This window comes from Cryptotermes secundus, unplaced genomic scaffold, assembly GCF_002891405.2.
Source record: "Cryptotermes secundus unplaced genomic scaffold, Csec_1.0 scaffold81, whole genome shotgun sequence".
NCBI lineage: Eukaryota > Metazoa > Arthropoda > Insecta > Blattodea > Kalotermitidae > Cryptotermes > Cryptotermes secundus.
The window spans coordinates 515,842-534,807 of record NW_019718023.1 but is presented as its reverse complement, the minus strand read 5'-3'; the positions used below and the strand labels follow the sequence as shown (position 1 = coordinate 534,807).

General features: G+C 41.8%; 1 long non-coding RNA gene across 1 annotated transcript in view; it reads left to right on the top strand.

Annotated features, from left to right (window-relative positions):
• The window catches only part of LOC117282424, a 155,415-nt gene that overhangs the window by 97,302 nt on the left and 39,147 nt on the right, over window positions 1-18,966 (top strand). Inside the window, exon 2 of the long non-coding RNA XR_004513174.1 lies at window positions 3,373-3,437. This is a non-coding gene — a long non-coding RNA (uncharacterized LOC117282424). The remainder of the gene's footprint in view (window positions 1-3,372; window positions 3,438-18,966) is intronic.

Here is an 18,966-nt window from a genome sequence, read left to right as displayed (position 1 = left end):
TATGTATGTAGGCACATGCACTCGAGTAGGCAAACTTGTGGAGTAACCTGCCATATATATCTTCAAGTGTCGTTTTTATAGGTTGCACAATTTGATAGCGACCTTCAAACAAACAAAAACAAAACAAATTCCGTGATTTTAGTCCGCAAGCGAACTATACCGACCGAGCGACCGCGTCTTGTCGGCGAAGTTTAGTGCCAAATTTTGCGGATAGAGGGTGTCGCGTGGTTAGCGCAACGAATCGTCACGGCCGTTAATTTCGGTTTTCTAGACCGGAATATCGACCTTCACATATTTATATAATATTTATGCTGCTGATGACGTACACACGAAGATGTTTCGGACAGAGAATATGATGCATATTCAGTGAGTAAGATCAACTTTCGACTTACATAAAAATTTTCAACTACAGAAATTTGTGTTTTTGGGAGCGTTGAAGCCTGCCAGGCAGGAAAGGTATAACTTTTTACCCCTACGCGGACTTATGATACAGTAAAAATTCTTCTTTCTGCAATGATTATAATATTATTTTCGCTACTTCCTTGATTAATAAAGTTTATGGTGTGTACGTAGGAAGTTGGAGTAGCGATAAAAGTTAAAGTTGTTCTTGTGCTTAATTAATCGAGCATTATGCCATGACTACATATTGAGGAGTGTAGGTATAGCTCCACCATTCATGACCTTGACATTAGATGAAGGTGAGTCGTCAGCTACATGTCCCGGCTGCTTTTCCTCTGGAAAAATCGGCCCCGACACCCATTGAAGAAGCTGGGTTGGCCCCAGTGACTGTCTCTACGATGTAGAGAAGAGAAAAATCTGACCACTTCAGGTATTCGAACCTCCTACTGTCCAGGTCGTAGTCCAGCGGGCGTAGCAATAAATATCTGTTGTCATATCCGGAAGGTGTTCAGTTCGAATCTCAGCCAGACGCTAATTATCTTTATTAAGTTTGTCCGTGGTATTCCTCAGTTCCAACAAGCAGATTCTGGGATGATATCCCGATTAAGCCACAGGTGCTACCTTCCAGATTATTTTCACTATAAGCGTCTTCATACACTAAATAACCTGAGCTACTGATAGTGTCGTTAAGTAAACCACAATAAGGAACATACACTCTAATTGCTTTGGAACAAATGATATGTCTTTGCAATAAAGAGCTCTGTTCATATAAGGATTCTTGTTTGGTGTAAGTAATTGCCACGCCTTAGCGAATTGCAGTTTTACTGTTGTATTCGCAACAGTTGATTCCTTGCGAATTGCAGTTTTACTGTTGTAGTTGCCAAAGTTGATTCCTTGCGAATTGCAGTTTTACTGTTGTAGTTGCAACAGTTGATTTCTTGCGAATTGCAGTTTTACTGTTGTAGTTGCAAAGTTGATTCCTTGCGATTTGCAGTTTTATTGTTGTAGTTGCAAGGTTGATTCCTTGCGAACTGAAATTTTACTGTTGTAGTTGCAAAGTTGATTCCTTGCGAATTGCGGTTTTACTGTTGTAGTTGTAACAGTTGATTCCTTGCGAATTGCAGTTTTACTGTTGTAGTTGCAACAGTTGATTCCTTGCGAATTGCAGTTTTACTGTTATATTTGAAACAGTTGATTCCTTGCGAATTGCAGTTTTACTCTTGTAGTTGCAACAGTTGATTCCTTGTCACGATGGCATGGCCAGTCTTCAGGTGTTACATAGACATATCGGCCTCGAGGTGCAGAGGGTAGCTGCGAATATGTTGAATCATCAGTCTTGGACAAGAGACAAGTGGTGATCTTAGAGCTGAGACAGTGGCGGTATTACAAAATATTATCCAGATACGGAGGATAATGACTTACAGACGGTGTTTAGATTGCATTTATTGACACTTTATACATATCACTCGCAACTACAAGCATTTACAATACTGTCACTGATGTAGATTTTACAGTTCACTGTTGCACACACACACACACACACACACACACACATACACAAACACTATGATTCTCAGTCTTCAATAGTCGCATCCTGGCAACGGATTTATAACACTCTGTCATTTAAAATCACATGTGAAGTTTTTTTGTCACAGTATAATTCCTTTCTTACCATTATTCTGCAAACTCCAATTCTTCTTCTCCCTAGCTCCTATCCTGGCAGACCGGCGTCTCCAAATGCCACTCCATTCTTCTCAACTGAACTCTTATTTATAACCACTTTGCACGGACCACGCAGAACACACAGCTTCTCTTTTGTTGAGAGGGCTTTTTTAAATCGCCTTTGCATAGCAACGGAAATTATTTGATTGTTGCAGGCGTATTCGTTGCGTGGGAATCTATTTACCTAGTTGTTGCCCAGAAACGAACGCATATCCTAACTATATTATTCCGACTTTCGGGCGTCATGTCACAATATTAAAATGTGTGGATGTGTATGAAATGGATTAATCTGGCTGAGAATAAGGATCAGTGCCAAACTCATTTGAACACGGTAACGAACATCTCTTTAATATAATGTGGGGAATTTCCTGAATGGCTGAGCGACTGTTAGCTACTCAGGAAGGGCTCTGAACATTTTCAAACGAAAAAGGTTGGCATAATAATGAGGATGTAGAATCGTATTCGGGAGATATTCGGTTCGAATCTGGACTAAAGGATTGACTTTCCTGAGAAGTATTACTGTTTTCCTTATTCATGGATAATACCTGTATTAATGCACGACTAATGTCTTCCAGATTATTTCAGACTTATCCTGCCTTCGACACTGTAATCTGTAGGTACTGTCATCCTCATAAAAATAGCCTACAAGAAATACATTTGCGAAGTGTGGAGTTGATTTACAGTTATAAAATAACATACAACAACATTTATCTTCCTGTCTTATATATACATTAAAAAAAATCTGTTCCCAACTTCTCTTACCAGATCACTGAGAAACTGGCATAATGATATGTAAATTGCGGTCACTACTCTCTTTCCCAGCCGTCTAATCACCATATTAAATAAGATGTATGATCACGTCTGTTTATAGAGGATAATGGCCCTTACGTATCTGAAGATAGATCGTTTAAAAGCTGATATCACATTTTTCTTAACTCAACAGCTGGTCAGCCATGTAAAGAAGTTGTGGGTTAGATGTTCTGCACATTCTGGTTCAGATAATGAAACTTAATAGAGGTATTGAAGTTCTCAGACATATGCCAAATGAGTAGGGGAATGACCATTTGTGGTTACGGTTTTATCGTCCTCAAGACATTGAGGACGAAGAAATGATTGGACACTCTTATAATACAACGAATTATAATAAGAGATTATTTTTAAAATGGAAAACTTGAAAAGAACAAATATGTACTCGTTTTGAATGTTTCAGTAGTAATTTAATTGTAATAGATGTTATTCGTGTTGTTATAGGTTACTGAACTCCGGTGAACGTGGAGGCCATCAGAAACCGGACAAATCTACTACTCCTTTATTGCGTAAGTGCACGTTCATATGAACGAATTACTATCCAGAACTGTTTCCTAGACTGTGATACAAAAATAAGTAGGATTCAATTGTTTTGTTTCTTGAAATATTACATCGCCCTGTTTTAAATAAATTATAATAATTGTATTGATGTAGCATCGTCACAAACTTCTAAGTAACTTACTAGTAACATAAAATCACATGTATACGGAGGTATGACTTGAGGTTCCCACAGCAGTGGCTGGGAAGAGGCCATCATCTGTGATATAACACCATGTAGTCTGTTGAAAGTCTATATAGACATGTTCCTCCGAAACTTTGGTTGACTTTCAAAGGATTATACAGCGTTATATCATCCTATCTCTCTAAGGTCCATTTTAATATTGTCGAACCACCTACGCCCTGCCTTCCCAGTGGTCGCGTTTCATCTTCTTTTCCCACTAATATCCTACATGCATCCCTCTTTCCTCATTCGTGCTACATGCCCCGCCCACCTCATCCTCCTTGACTTGATCTTTCGAATTATACTTGGAGAAGAGTACAAGTTATGAAGCTCCTCATTACGCAGTTTTCTCCAACTTCCTGTCACTTCATCCCTCTTCGGTCCAAATATTCTCCTCAGCACCCTGTTCTCAAACACCCTCAGCCTATGTTCCTCCCTTTATGTCATTGATTTTTATAGAGTCCATTATTTTAAATTAGGATATATCGCGTTTCTGTGTGGTAGGAGTGGGAAATACGGCACAGTGAAACAGATTTTGGCCACAGAACCTCTTATGACTGTCATATACGGCCGAGATGTGTTGTGGAAATGAAAAGGAAATGCAGAAAATAAGTAGGTTGCTTGTGGACGGAGGTTTTGTTTCTGAAGACCTCAAATCATGATGCTTTCACTTTACTTCACGTCTTTATCAATTCATTCACCGCATCACGTAACGTAATAGAGTCAGAGTTAATATTTCTATGTGTAGATTTATGACTCTGTATAAGAGTATAGCATCGAATAGTAGGATGACACGTGAACTGGTCTACTTAAAGATATTATACCGATGTCTTCCTGGAGGAACTGAAGAATAGCAAGGAAATCTCAGTCAGGATTGTCGTGATTCCGGCCAAAGTTCGAACCGAGTACCTCTAGAATATGAGTCAGGAATGTTACCGAAGTACCATCCTGTTTTATGCGGCTCCATTGAGCATATGGCAAATAATAATATAACCTTCCTTTGTCTTAATGTTTTTATTTTACAACGCTGCCAATGTCGAGACTACACAGCGCCAGTGATAGGTTGATTAATGAATGTGCAGAAGGTGGTAGAGTGAGTATTGGCAGGGCAAACCGGAGTACTCGGGGGAAACCCTCCTCGGTGTCACTATATCTGACACAAACCCCAAAATGACCTGAATTGAGGTCGAACCCGTGCCGCTGCGTTTGTGCCTTAATCACTATTGTACTAATTACTGAAGAAAGAAGCCCGCGAAGTGGGTGGGAGTGAACCTCCGGAAGCAGCCCAAGGCACTGGAAGATGGTTGCTGGAGCTAACATGCCTCTTCGGTAGTCAGTCAGGCAGTAAGGCTACGAGTATATCCAGGTAGGATTTGAGGTTATCACAGAGGTGGTTATGAAGAGATCTAGCTGCTGGGATACAACGTCGTGTAGTGCGTTGCAAAATCAACCGAAGTTTCGGAGGAACAAATCGCCTTCGTCTTCGGGTTTGACGAAACTGGCAAGAACAAAAGAAACGACCATGAAGCAGATAGCAAGCTCTGATACCTACTCAGTACTGTAAACTGTGGTTGCGGTCCTATGTCACTTTGATCATTTTTGGTTGTTAAAAGTGAACGTGATTGGGTGTTCGCTTGGTTAATCTCAGAAAATGCATTAAGGATTTGGATTAATTTTGGTATTCCAGCTATAAATAGAAAGTTACCGTGAAGTATGTATTTATGATTAATTTCAGTCAAATACGTATAAATCCTAATTCACACAAATATTAAATATCAGAATTTTTCATCGTACGAGCAATTGGTAAGTTCTACAATTTATATAAATATATTTTATGTCTTTGGCCTGTAATTTCGTCTGCTTTCTTCTTCCTAACTATTGTAAAGTTAACTCTACATTTGTGTCTAATTGATATATACATGCGGTAGCTTTATGTATTTTTTTTAATTCACTTAGTGGGGTGGGGGTGGAGTCCAACTGGGTCCACTCGGCACGGTGACCACTGATTGGCCTATTGTAGCCTATTCCGGGTGATTATGATGATGGAGAATTTGGTGGAATGAAGATTGACAGAGGAAACCGAAGTACTAGGAGAAAACCTGCCCCAGCGCCACTGTGTCCACCACAAATCCCACTTGACCAGACACGGGATCGAACCCAGGCCGCCGCAGTGGGAAGCCTGCAACTAACCGCGTGAACAATGGCGTGGTCCAGCTTTATGTAACTTATACAGTTACTTACGGGATCTTAGTTCATGACACAAACATGTTTTTGATATTAGGTAAATAGAGGGAAATTCTGTGTATATAATGTATATATGTTGCTGTACATTAAGTATATTATATTTTTTGTCCATTAAATCAGATCTGTAGCACAAGATGAAATAGAGAAATTCAATTTCTTATACAATTCAAAATTATAAAAGGATCACATCCTTATAATTAGAATTTTCATTTCGCAGTACACTGAATATCTAATTTATTTACGATCCCCTTGTTGATGATCCCTCTCGTTGGTGCCTCCACCTTATCGTGGTGAGGGGGTTTGAGTATGCCAAGGACCCTGAGAGCTATACCAGCGGTAGCGTAACTACTGGCAGAGCCTCCTTTGCTGGACAGGTCAAAGGGTAGGCATCAGACGAAGAGGGACACCAAAAACTAAAAACTGATGCCGGAAGCAGCGTCATCAGTAGCGACTTGAAGCACAGAGCAAATGATGCTCGAGATGGTTCAAGTTCGTATAGCAACAGGCGTGTACTGCGATGTGGAAAGCAAATGGAAAAACTACCACATTATCACTTTTCCTGGATAGTCTCTTTCCAAACACAGAGACACCATGTATGCGAACCAGAAGACGTAAGAAGATGCTAGATGACCTTGGGGACAGAAGAGGATATTCTCATTTGAAGGAGAAATCTCTAGATCGCATTAAGTGGAGAAACTGTTTTGGGAGAGACTGTAGACCTGTCGTCTGACAGATTACTGATAAATAAATAAATGTTGATGATATATAGGGTCAAAATATTATTTATTTAAGCTGCAAATGTGTTTTGAGAATTCATCTAGAAAATAGAGAAGAGTATTGGGAATATTAATATGGATTTTCGAGGGATTACAGTCACGCTTCGGCAGCTTTACCCCGCCACCAAATGCTGCGAAGCATGCATTCAGATGACAGAGAAGACTGTTGCGGAATGTCTTTGTGTGTTTTAGAAGGAAAACGCCTTAAGTGCATGAAGTGGCTGTAACTGACTGAGAATCATGTATTGTACCGGACAGAGTAACAGCTTTGTTGGAACTTCGTGTCCTGCCGCCACGATGCTTAGTAAATGAATTTAAAAACCACAGAAGAACAGAACTTTTCGGACGCATTTTGGAACTACACGCTCTGCCCAAATTTGAATTATTCTTTCAGTAAGAAGGAAGGATGAATCGAGATTTTCACAACGAAGATTCATATTATGATCTTTTGAACTACAGAAACGTAAGTAGGAAATCCTCCATTTGTTACCTTGAAGAAGGAAGCAGAATTTTGTTCCGAAACATTTGTAACCACTAAAGAGGGCCGGTAATATCTTCCAGCGTTCTTCTTTCCACGTTTTGTATGAGAACCGTGGACTGCGATCCATGTAACAGCTTGGGAAGACAAGATCTGTTTGCACAATGCTTTTTCGGCCAAGCTTCCCTTAACTAGACCGGTATTGATGGGTCACGCCCCATTAGCTTGAGGCACCTTGAAGAAATGCTGAAGCATTGTGGCAATTGTTCAGGCGCGCCCCCGGGTGGGTGGTCTTGGGGAGAGGTCTAACGCTACTATCTAGATAAAAAGGAAATTCGTTTTCCACTATCCAAGTGTTGGTCCCTGGCCTCATATAGGGTACAAGTGATTGAAAAGTTATCCATCATATAATAAGTACTCTAAAGGATGACGTATTTTGGAGTAGAATTGGCGATTGTGAAAACTGAGGTGATGGTGTGTCAGGTCATGTCTGAGTGGTGGCGAGGAGTTGGGAGGCTGCAGGCGCTCCCTGCATACCGCCCGCGGGTAGATGGGACAGTGGCAGTTCACATCGAGACGTCCAGACAGCGCGTTAACTGTGACCAATTTGTCTCTAAGAGTCTACATGTTTGGCGGAACTTCAGATTAGTTATATACGGTGTTTAAAATATCTTCTACGTTTGGCGATGTACATCGTCACATGATATTCTATTTTCCGCGGAGAGTGGGAACCAGAACAAGCAAGTCTGTGATTCCTTGCGCGACATTGCCTGCCCAAGTCACGACGATCAGGCAGATATTTTTAAACAGAATAATTCTTCATGAACAAAAATTCACTGAGCTCCAATAATTCTATCTATCTATCTATCTATCTATCTATCTATCTATCTATCTATCTATCTATCTATCTATCTATCTATCTGTCTGTCTGTTTGTCTCTCTGTCTCTGTCTCTCTATCTACCTGTCTGTCTCTCTATCTATCTGTCTATCTATCTATATATCTGTCTGTCTCGGTCTGTCTCTCTATCTGTCTATCTTTCTGTCTCTCTATCTATCTGTCTCTCTCTATCTGCCTCTCTTTCTATCTGTCTGTCTCTATCTACCTCTCTTTCTATCTGTCTGTCTGTCTGTCTATCTGTCTGTCTCTCTCTCTATATATATATCTACCTATCTACACCTACCTACCTGTCTATTTATCTATCTATCTATCTATCTATCTATCTATCTATCTATCTATCTATCTATCTATCTATCTATGGCTCTACATCCATTTATAGAACCTTGGCAACTTTTTCAGGTTTCTTGATCTTTTTACACAGTCGATACGACTCCTTGTGCGGGGGATCAGTCCATTGCAAGGCCTCTACCTATACACAGAACAACACAAACACATAATAAACGCACACAGATATACATGCCTTGAGTTGGATTCGAACCCACGAAGGTGTGAGACAATTTATATCTTAGGCTGCGCAGCCACTGCGATCAGCGCTGCAACATTCCTAATGAAGGTAAAGTCCGCGCACAAAATTCAGCAGACGTATGGAGAAGTAGAAGTAAAGCTCTACCCATTCTTAACCTTGGCGCTAGATAGAAGGGACCCATGCCGAGGTATGGGCTGGATAACAGGCTGGGTGAATTTGGAGCCGGTCTGAAAGCTGAGCCCAAGAGAAAATCCAACCGTAGCCTCCCGAGTGTTCTCACATTCAGAATTACTCGGGTTTTGGACTTTGTCCAAATCTAGAAATTAGAAAAGTCACATTTCGGAAACTGGATCTGTTTCCTTCTTCAGGTGGGGAACAGAGAAGACACCTACTCTGTTAGGTCCCTTAGAAAGAGCTAACCTCAGTCACTGAACAACCCCTGTCAGATTCGCTAAAGCAATTTGATGACTTGAGACCAGGCTAATTCGGGGGGACAAAACAAGAAAATGTGCAATAAATTGTGATAAAGCGCGCAGATGGCGCTAGCAATATTCACTACATGTCTTCAATTTTCCTTCCATTTTTTCTCAGCATTGGTGCACATGCACTTGTTTTTTTCGGTTAGGTTCGTAGCACAAATGCCTGCCTTATTCTGTCCCAGTTCCACCCATGTGAGTGTTCTATCAGAATATTTTTTTTTTGCTCTTTCCAAGGGACCCAACTGAGTAAGTGTTTTCCTTTCTGACCTGAGGACGGACACACATCCAGTTTCCGAAACGATGTGTTTTCTACTTTCTAGAATATAGGACGATGTACAAAGTCAAAAAAAAAAAAAGAACCAGTAATTCTGAGAATCCAACAGTAGTCTATTTACTAGGCCTATACTGGGACTAAGTCCCTTGTACTGCGGCCACTTCTGGCCTATTGTACCAGCCCCAGATGATAGGTGAGGGTGATTGTGGAGCAATTGTTGCCTAGAAATGAATTTCTACACTGGTTCCAATGTGCCGACTTTCCGGCGTCATGTCACAGTATTTTGATTCTTTATTATTCTTATTTTGTTTTCTGCCAGGGGTTAATGCGAAAGAAAATTTAACAAAACACTAGCTTTGATGCGTAACACGCAGAGAGGTGCTAACATTTGATACAGTTAATTTAAAAGTTAAATTTTTGTTTATAAATAAATGACATCAGAACGATTCCAGCTTTTTATTGTAATTTATGAAATTCTTCTATTCGTAAATTATAACCATTTGCTTTTTTGTCTATACGGAGAAAGAAGCTTTGCCGCGGGTGCAGAATGTTCTGCACCTGACTTGACAGTCTGTACCAAAAATATCACATTTCAGAAATAGTTGATCTAGTCTTGTGAAATGTCTCACTAACCAAGCGCAACACTTCAGTTATATCGACTTTTGCATGGTAGGGAAACCTTTAGGAGAGAGAGCATATGGTAGAGCTAGGTATAAAAGGAGAAATAAAATCAAAGTAAATTCTTTGGAAGTATGGTCTTAACGGTGGGCACCTGATTTATCCCGGTTCAAAACAAAATTCCCAGGTATTTTGAACATCGCATTGAATCTTGGATTTCTTGAAAAACAGAGAATAACTTTGAGCCCGAAAATATGCCAGGATATTTTTTCAAATACTGCTTTTCGGTAAAGACGGGTCGCATTATTTTCGGGCCCTTAGAAATAAATAAGCAGAATGTGAGGGGTTATAATTGTTAATTCTAATGATATTTGTGCAACTACCTATTACCTATTTGAGGTATTAAATTTTTAATCTATCATTTCTTAATAGTATAGGCTTTAATTCTTAGAATATACACAACCATAATTTGCCTGTGGTTCTGTATGGGCGTGAAACTTGGTCTCTGACATTAAGGGAGGAACATAGACTGAGGGTGTAGAGGAGAATATTTGGGCAGAGGAGAGATAAAGTGACAGGAGGTTGGAGAAACCTGCATAATGAGGAGCTTCATAACCTGTACTCTTCTCCAAGTATAATTAGAATGATCAAGTCAAGGAGGATGAGGTGGACAGGGCAAGTAGCACGAATGGGGGAGACAAGGAATGCGTATAGAGTATTGGGGGGAAAACCAGAAGGAAAGAGACCACAGGGAAAACCAAGGCATAGGTGGGTGGACAATATTAGAATAGATCTTAGAGAGATAGGATGGGATGGTATGGATTGGATAGATCTGGCTCATGATAGGGACCAGTGAAGGGCTCTTTTGAACACGGTAATGAACCTTCGGGTTCCATAAAATGCTGGGAACTTCTTGAGTAGCTGCAGAATTGGCGGCTCCTCCAGAAGGACTCAGCTCCATGAGTAAGTAAGTAAGTAAGTTAGTATGAAATCCTCCATATTTGCATTCACTTAGAGTTTATATGTACTGTAAAAAGGAAATATTTTTATTTAAGGAAGTTAATTTGTTCTGTTTGCTTTGCGTGTAGGAGACTGTAAAATTTCACTATTTATTCTTATTTCCTGATTTTAAAAGATAAGAAAATTATCCCTGTGCTTAACTAATATAGTACTACACCATGAAGGCTCAAGGACAGTGGATGTATAGATCCATATTTTCTTGATATCGGGGTTGGTTTGAGGTTAGTGGACAGCTTGACGCCCCGGCCGCTTTACCCTCGCGGAAAGAACCCCAGGTACGCATTGGATAGGAGGCTGGATGGGCCCCAGAGCTGGTCTGGAAAACGTGGAGAAAGAAACTTTGTGATCCTGCCGGTACTCGAACTCCGAACCTTCTGCCCTCCATCCCGGTAGCCAGTCCCTATATCGACTACGCTAGGTGATTCCGCTTGGATGAGATAGCAGCCCGTCGCAAGGCCGCTACCTGCACACTGGACAACACAAACACAAAATAAAGCCAGACAGACATCCATTCTTTTAGTGGAGTTCAAACCCACGATCCATGCTCTCGAGCGAACGAAGACATTTCATGCCTTAGACTGCGCAGCAACTGTGATCGGCCTAACAAGTGTAAAGTAAAGCTATCCCTGTAACAGGCCGTGGAGGCCCCTAGGGTTGTGAGACGTCGAGGCTCCCACATTTTCTCGATAATCGGCTCACAGATGGCGGTAAATTTGTCAGCCCTACGCACCGGCCGTGCTTTACCCCCAGGAATATTCTTGGTATTCATTTCTGTTAGAGGCTGAGTCCGACCCCAGGGACATAGTGCGGCTGGAAGGATGAGGTAAATTGAAAAAATCCCATAATCTCATCGGGACTTGAACCCGCGACCTTCCGGCTTGTAGCATAGTGCCTCAACCAACTACGCTACCGCGTGACCCCGAACAAGTTGTGTGCAGAGGATAATTCGTCTGTGTGTGCTGGGGATCAGCAAATTGTTCCAGGGACAGGGATGGACCTGTAATCGTGTGCCCCTTCTGCGATGAGCACAGCAGTGCTGAAGAACAGCAATTGTCGCCTGCGGGCAATCCTGACCCCCCCCCCGTCTTAATTTTTTCATGTGTGGAAGCGCGGTAGTTGCACGTAAGCCCTATTAGCCGTAGTTTAGTCTCTCCATCCCCTGAGGCCACTAACCACCCCATCCTAGAATAATCTCATTCATCCCACACAGCGGTAACCTGTTATACCTGGGAATAATGCCAAAGTTGAAGAGTTTCGTAGCAATGTATCGCCTCCATATTCAGGTTTGGGGCACTATGCTAGAAGCTGGAAGGTCGCGGGTTCGATTCCCGATGAAGTCTTTGCAAGTTTCAGGTGACCTAATCCTTCCAGCTTCTCTATGGCCTTGTGTCGGCTCAGTTTCTAACAGAAATGAGTACCAAGGATCTTTTGTGGGGTAGGGGGTAAAGGTCAGCCGGCAAGTAAGGCACACAACCTCAATGCCATCTATGAGCCGATTGCCTAGAGTATGTTGGAGTCACGACGTCTCACGAACCTATGGGCTTCCACGGTCTGTTACAGGGAGAGTCTGACCGTTTTTTTACAAAGGTTCGAAGAGTAAGTAATCAAGAAACGAGGATGAAGCAAGCAGCGGTAACCTTATCTTTCATTCTGTCTCTAGTCCATCTATTTTTGTCGCATAGTGGGGGGTGGGAGTCCCGCTGGGTCCACTCAGCAAGGCGGCCACTGATGGGCCTATTGTAGCCTGCCCCGGGTGATTATGATGATGGAGAATTTGATAAAATGAAGATTGGCAGGGGAAACCGAAGTACTCGGAGAAAACCCGCCCACGCGCCACTTTGTCCACCACAAATCCCGCTTGACCAGACCCTGGATCGAACCCGGGACGCCGCTGTGGGAAGTCAGCGACTAACCGCTTGAGCTATGGCGCGGCCTTAGGTCCTCATCTAAGTTAGGATACTGACTTAAATTAAGTCAAGACAGTTCCTATCCACGTCATTTTCGCTTGATAATTTCCTGCCATCTGATTATTCAATCCAGAGCCTGCTGTATCCTTCATGTTGGTATCTTGCTTCACCTACAAATCGATACTGAATTTCAAGGCAATACGTTCCTCCGAAACGTCGGTTCAGTGTCTCCGGACTACACTGCATTCTACTCTAGAAGATGGAACTTCTCATAGTAACTGATGTGAGAACCTCAAATCCAAGAATTTAAAAGTTGTCCCTTTCCTTAATTAAGTACCACGTCATAAAGAAGTATGGTATAGTGGAGGTAGAGTCCCACACGTTATTGCTGTTAGCACTGTATGGAAGTGTGTAATCAGCTTCACTCCCCGTCCGCCTTTGCTTCCCCAGCTGGGGAATGAACCCTGATACGCACTGCGTGAGCTGCAGAACCTATTTGGGCGCTGTGGAGCAGAGACAAATTTCTCCCCTGTCTTTAGTGAAACCGCAGTTCTACGGAGGATAATTATGGATGGTATTTCGATTGGATGGAAGCAGTCGCAGCCTAGTGTGCCAGATATTTTCTGGACTCCTCGTTACATCCGTACATGCCTCAGTATCTCCTGCAGTCTGTCCTGTAAAACTAAAACCTAATGATTAAGGTAAAGCTGTCCCTGTGCTTAACGTATTAAACACTGCACCATGAAGGCGTATGGGGGAGTGGATGTATATGTCCACGTTTTCTTGACCTCTGCATTAGCTGGAGGTGAGTGGTTCAGCTCGACGCCCCGGCCGCTTTACCTCCGTTGAAAGAGCCCCAGGTACTCATTGGATAGGAAGTTTGGTGGGCTTCAGAGCCGGTCTGGACGCTGTGGAGAAGAAAAAATTCTTGATCTTAATGAGACTCGAACTCCGACCCCTCAGTCGTCCAGCCCATAGCCAGTCGCTATAACGAGTGCGATACCCCGGCTCCTAAAACGTAATGATGATGACCGGATATGCAGTACAGTATATACAGGGCGTGTCGCGACTTCATGCCGTCATTACAGGAGGTCATCTATCGCGTCATTTTGAGCGAGAAATGTTCCCTTAACACGGGCATAGTTCTCAGCGGCTAGAAAATTAAGTGACTTCCATAGGATGTATATATGTCTTTTAACAGTAATGAAACTTCCATTGTTGTAACAGGTGTGTAAACTTGCCCGTCTCACAAAGAACGAATAACTCTACGAAAAGAGTTTCTGCCATTAATTTGCGTTGTCGCATTGGCGGTGCAACGTAAAGCCGTGGAACACCCTGTATATATGATCATAAGATAATATGATATTATGTTATTAGCTGAGATAAACGGCCACCTCCAACCTGTTCCTTGCTCAAGGAGATAACTAACTTCAAGGAGCCGAGCCCTTCTTGAGAAGTCACCAATTGTGCAGCTACTCAAGAACTTCCCAAAATTTTACGGTTCATTGCCGTGTTCACAAGAGCCCTCCACTGGTCTCTATCCTGAACCAGATTAATCCAGTCAATATCATCCCATCCTATCTCTCTAAGATCCATATTAATATTATCCATCCACCTACGTCTAGGTCTTCGTAGTGGGCTCTTGCATTTCTGCTTTTCCACCTGTATCCAATTCGCATTCATCTTCTCCCCCATTCGTGCTATATGCCATGCCCATCTCATCCTCCTTGACTTGATCATTCTAATTATACTTGGCGAAGTTATGAACCTCCTCATTATGCAGTTTTCTCCAACTTTCCGTCACTTCATCTCCCTTCGGTGCAAATATTCTCCTCACAACTTTATTCGAAACACCCTCAGTCTATGTTCCTCACTTAATGTCAGAGACTAAGTTTCACAAACTAACTTTACACGAGTTAAACGCTTTAAACTAACCGTCATATAAATGCAACTTGACTGGTTCCAATTTCTTTACTTTGAGTAAAAAAAGCTACCGAAGAAATTCCCAAGTTCATCTTCTTTATTTTGCAACGAGACCTTGAGAGGAGGATTCTATGCTCTAGGAAAGGAAAGGGTGCCATGAAACTTCGCAAGAGGAACCTACAGAGAATGGACTCATCCTCTATGACACCAACACTGTATTTACCTTCACATTGTGAGGGTAACAATTATATAACATGCAACATGCCAAGTCCAACAACGCGCATGTCTGTTAGAGAAATAAAAAAGAGAAGTCCCATCTTCAGCACGCAACTGTGCACCACTAGGAACATCTCCTGCTGACTGTTGCCAAGCAACGTGGGTGTACAGGATGGACACTGAAACTCTACATTTCACTGTATCAACTGCTGACGTTATTGATTTCTCAGTTTGTTGTTGGTGCTGGGTTAAATTGTAAGGTTATTATTTATTAATTTATCACCAAAACGGGGAACGCGGTAGCGTAGCTGGAAGGTCACGGATTCGATTCTAGATGAGGTCATTGAATTTTTTCAATATGCTTATTCCGTTCAGCCACATTATGGCCTTGGGGTCGACTCGGCCTCTGACAGAAATGTATATCAGGAATTTCCCTAGGGATAAAGGTGTGGCCGGTGCATAAGGCTAACAACCTCACCGCCATCTGTGAGCCGATTGTGTATAAAACGTCGGGGACTCGGCGTCTCATAAACTTATGTACTTCCACGGTAGCTTTACCTTATCATCTAAGCTGTACTGACTGCTGACTACAGTGTTCTCGGTTTATCATAAACATTTTATTAGTTCGTGGTGTTACTGATTATTAGTTTAATAACTGTACTTTGTTGACTGATCGGATCACGGTAACCGCACGGTCTAAGGCATGAACCGTATTCTTTCGCTCGAATGCTGGGATTGTGGGTTCAAATCCCATTCAGGGCATGGATGTTAGGTGTGTGTGTTTTTATTCTGTGTGTAGGTAACGGCCTTGTGACGGGCTGATCACTCGTCCAAGGAGTCCTACCGTCTGTGAAAAATGATTACGGAAATGGGTAAGAGACCAGGCCCCACAAAAGGTTTGTAGAACCACTGTAAAAAATTATTGACTTATGATGTCATTGACTGTAGTTTAGTGCTGAGGCTATACTAAAAACTGGAATTATATTATCTTAATTTTATTGCCGACGCTGTGTCGTGTGTTGACAATTATGGTTTTTGAGTTTATTATTGTTATTATTATGGGTCTACAGTCCTTTGTTGGGCCTTGACCACTTTTCGATTTCTTGATCCTATACACATTCGGTAGGACTCCTTGCACGGGGGATCAGTCCCGTCGCAAGTCCGCTACCTACACACAGAAAACACAAACACAGAATAAAGGCAAACAGACATCCATGGCTTGAGTGGGATTCGAACCTACGATCTCAGCCTTCTAGCTTAGACAGCTCATGCCTTAGTCCGCGCGGCTACTGCTATCGTCTTCGGAGTTTATAAATTTATTATTATTTTTTATTTTATTTAAACTACAAATATGTTTGTACTCTGTGGCAGCTATACTACAATAAGACGCAACACACAAATGACACATTATACAAACAAAACATAACACACGAAACTACACAAGCAAGAAAGGACATCGACAATAAATTGATTTTTATGCTAGTGGTCCTTAGTTTGTTGCCAAACCAGTATTAACTGTTAACCTTACTGATGCTAGTTTAATCTCTACGCTGTATTAATAATAAAATTTGATTATTAATTTATTACCTACGCTGTATCATTTGATGACGCGGGTTCAAACCCGGCGGAGGTCGTGGAATTTTTAAGGGCTGAAAAATTCAGGGAACAAGTCCTCCGGGAGGGACTTTAAGCCGTGTGTCCCCGTGACGTAGATTTACGGCACGTAAAATATCCTCATGTCTCTAGGAGACCTCTGAGCTAAATTAGGCAAAAAGTTTCCCGCCCAAGTAGTTTCCAATGCCTCTGATAGATGGGGGAAGTATTAGGTACCGAAGGCCGACCTCGTTGGCTGAACGGGGCTAATAGCACACACCAGTACCGGTAGGGTATGGCGACTGGTAGAATATCAAGGGGGACGTACAATAGATCAAAACTGGTCGCGGTTCATGGGGAAACCCACCCCCTCCAATAATAATAATAATAATAATAATAATCATCATCATCATTTGATGACGTTATTGACATATAGTTTATTACCGGGCCTGTATTTATGAAGAGTTGTGTCATCTGGGATATAACTCCAAGTAGTCCGTCGAAAGTCAGCCGACGTTTCGGGGGAAGCATATCGCCTGCAACCCCAGAGTCGAAGAATAAGTTAACAAGAGAGCAGCTTGAAAGCAGATGGCGACGGGCTACACAAGCTTTATATCCCAGAAGAAGGAACTGTTGATACCCATTTTTGTGAAAATCTCAAGTGCTATGATATTGATTCGTAACTTATTTTCAGGGTTGTCTCTAGTGTTGACTCTATTGACTTTCCTTTTCTCTTCGACGCCGTGTCAGTTTCTGGCATTATTGATTAATGCTTTATTACGAACGTCGTAACCACATTTCTGCTCATTGATTCTTAGCTTTTTACCATTGTAATTATAGCATGGGACGCAGTGACATAAGAACGGTGCAGTGAGGCAGTTTTATTAGTAAACAGTTGTCTAAAGATGGTATTCTAAGGTCGAAACATGTTGCGGTTTAATGTGAGTTTAATTGTATTTAAAAAAGAGAGATTATGAATGATTTTGAGTTGAATTAGAGAGTTGAAATGAGTGAATGGGCGATTCAGTAAATCCAGTTACCAAAACAAACCCCGTCTCTGGTCACTCATCCATGTGGCAATACTAAAATTCTTCGCGCATTTCTTCTCTCCTTACTTGGTACATTCCCACCATATCTCATCGTCCTTAATTTGAACATCCTATTAAGGTTTGATGGGGAGCACAATTTATGAAGTTCCTCATTACCCACTCTGGCCTCTCTTCGCGTTAAATTATCGCACAATTCCCGTTCTTGAAAGAAATTTAAAATAGAAATAATTTAAAATGTTCACATATTTTCTTAAGAAACGTGAAATAAAAAGTTATTGCACTGCCATTCGTTACAGACCCTGGTTCATTTCCCATTAGCGCAAGATTTTTCTCTTCTCATCGTCTAGACCCAACCTGGGTCCCAACCGGTCTTCCTTCCTATGGGTGCCAGGGGCTCTTTCCCTTGGGTTAAAACGGCAGGAACGTGAAGATGATCATTCGCTTCCATCTAGTTCCGAGGTCAAGAAAGGTGGAGCTATACCTCCATTTTGACACATGCATTTATGACGCAGTTCGTAATTAACTGAACACGGGGTAATTTTATCTTACAATTCGTTATAGAGGAACGAAAAAAAGACGCAGGAAATGAATCCCGTACCAATGTATTGAAGCTGTGTTGCCTTGCATATTCGAGTCCAGTTCCTGTCTCGTAGCAACGCATATCAGGCTATAAGAATTGTTGATTATGTCTGAGTTCTCTCGAAAGAATCCGGTTTTCGCCATAAAATATGTCTTTAGCCCAGCATTAAAAGTTCACGTTTAATGAAGTTAATATATTTACGCGTCTGATTGACTTTCCCCGTGGTGAGACAGGTGACTCGATACAAGTTTATACGAGTTCAAAGGCAATAATAATAAATGTTTATATTCTTAAATCGTTCAAATGTCTTTTCTTTCTTTCAAATCAGGCGCAGAAATACGTTTTAATTGTGCTGTTTTATGGTGCTCCAATACTTTATACGGCAATTCATTTCTTTCTAACGGCGACTGGGGTCTGGCTCGCTTTCTCGAAATCACAGGCTACATTGAAACGCTGCCTCTTCAACTTTAATTGACCCATTGGTGAGGAGTGGTCATAAACAGTTTTATTGCTGCGATTTGAAACAAATAAGTTTTATTAGAGGCGTGTCAATCCTGTAGAGCACAATTTGGGGGCAGGGACAGGTCCCAATGACCCCCCCCGTTCTACTCAAGTAGTCTGGTAATATAGTGCGGTGTTCCAGTGTCGTAGCACGTCCCAAATTCTTGGGATCAGAAATGGTCCCCTTCTGTTGCATAACCTTATGCCATATATCAGGATGGGCAACATGGGCAA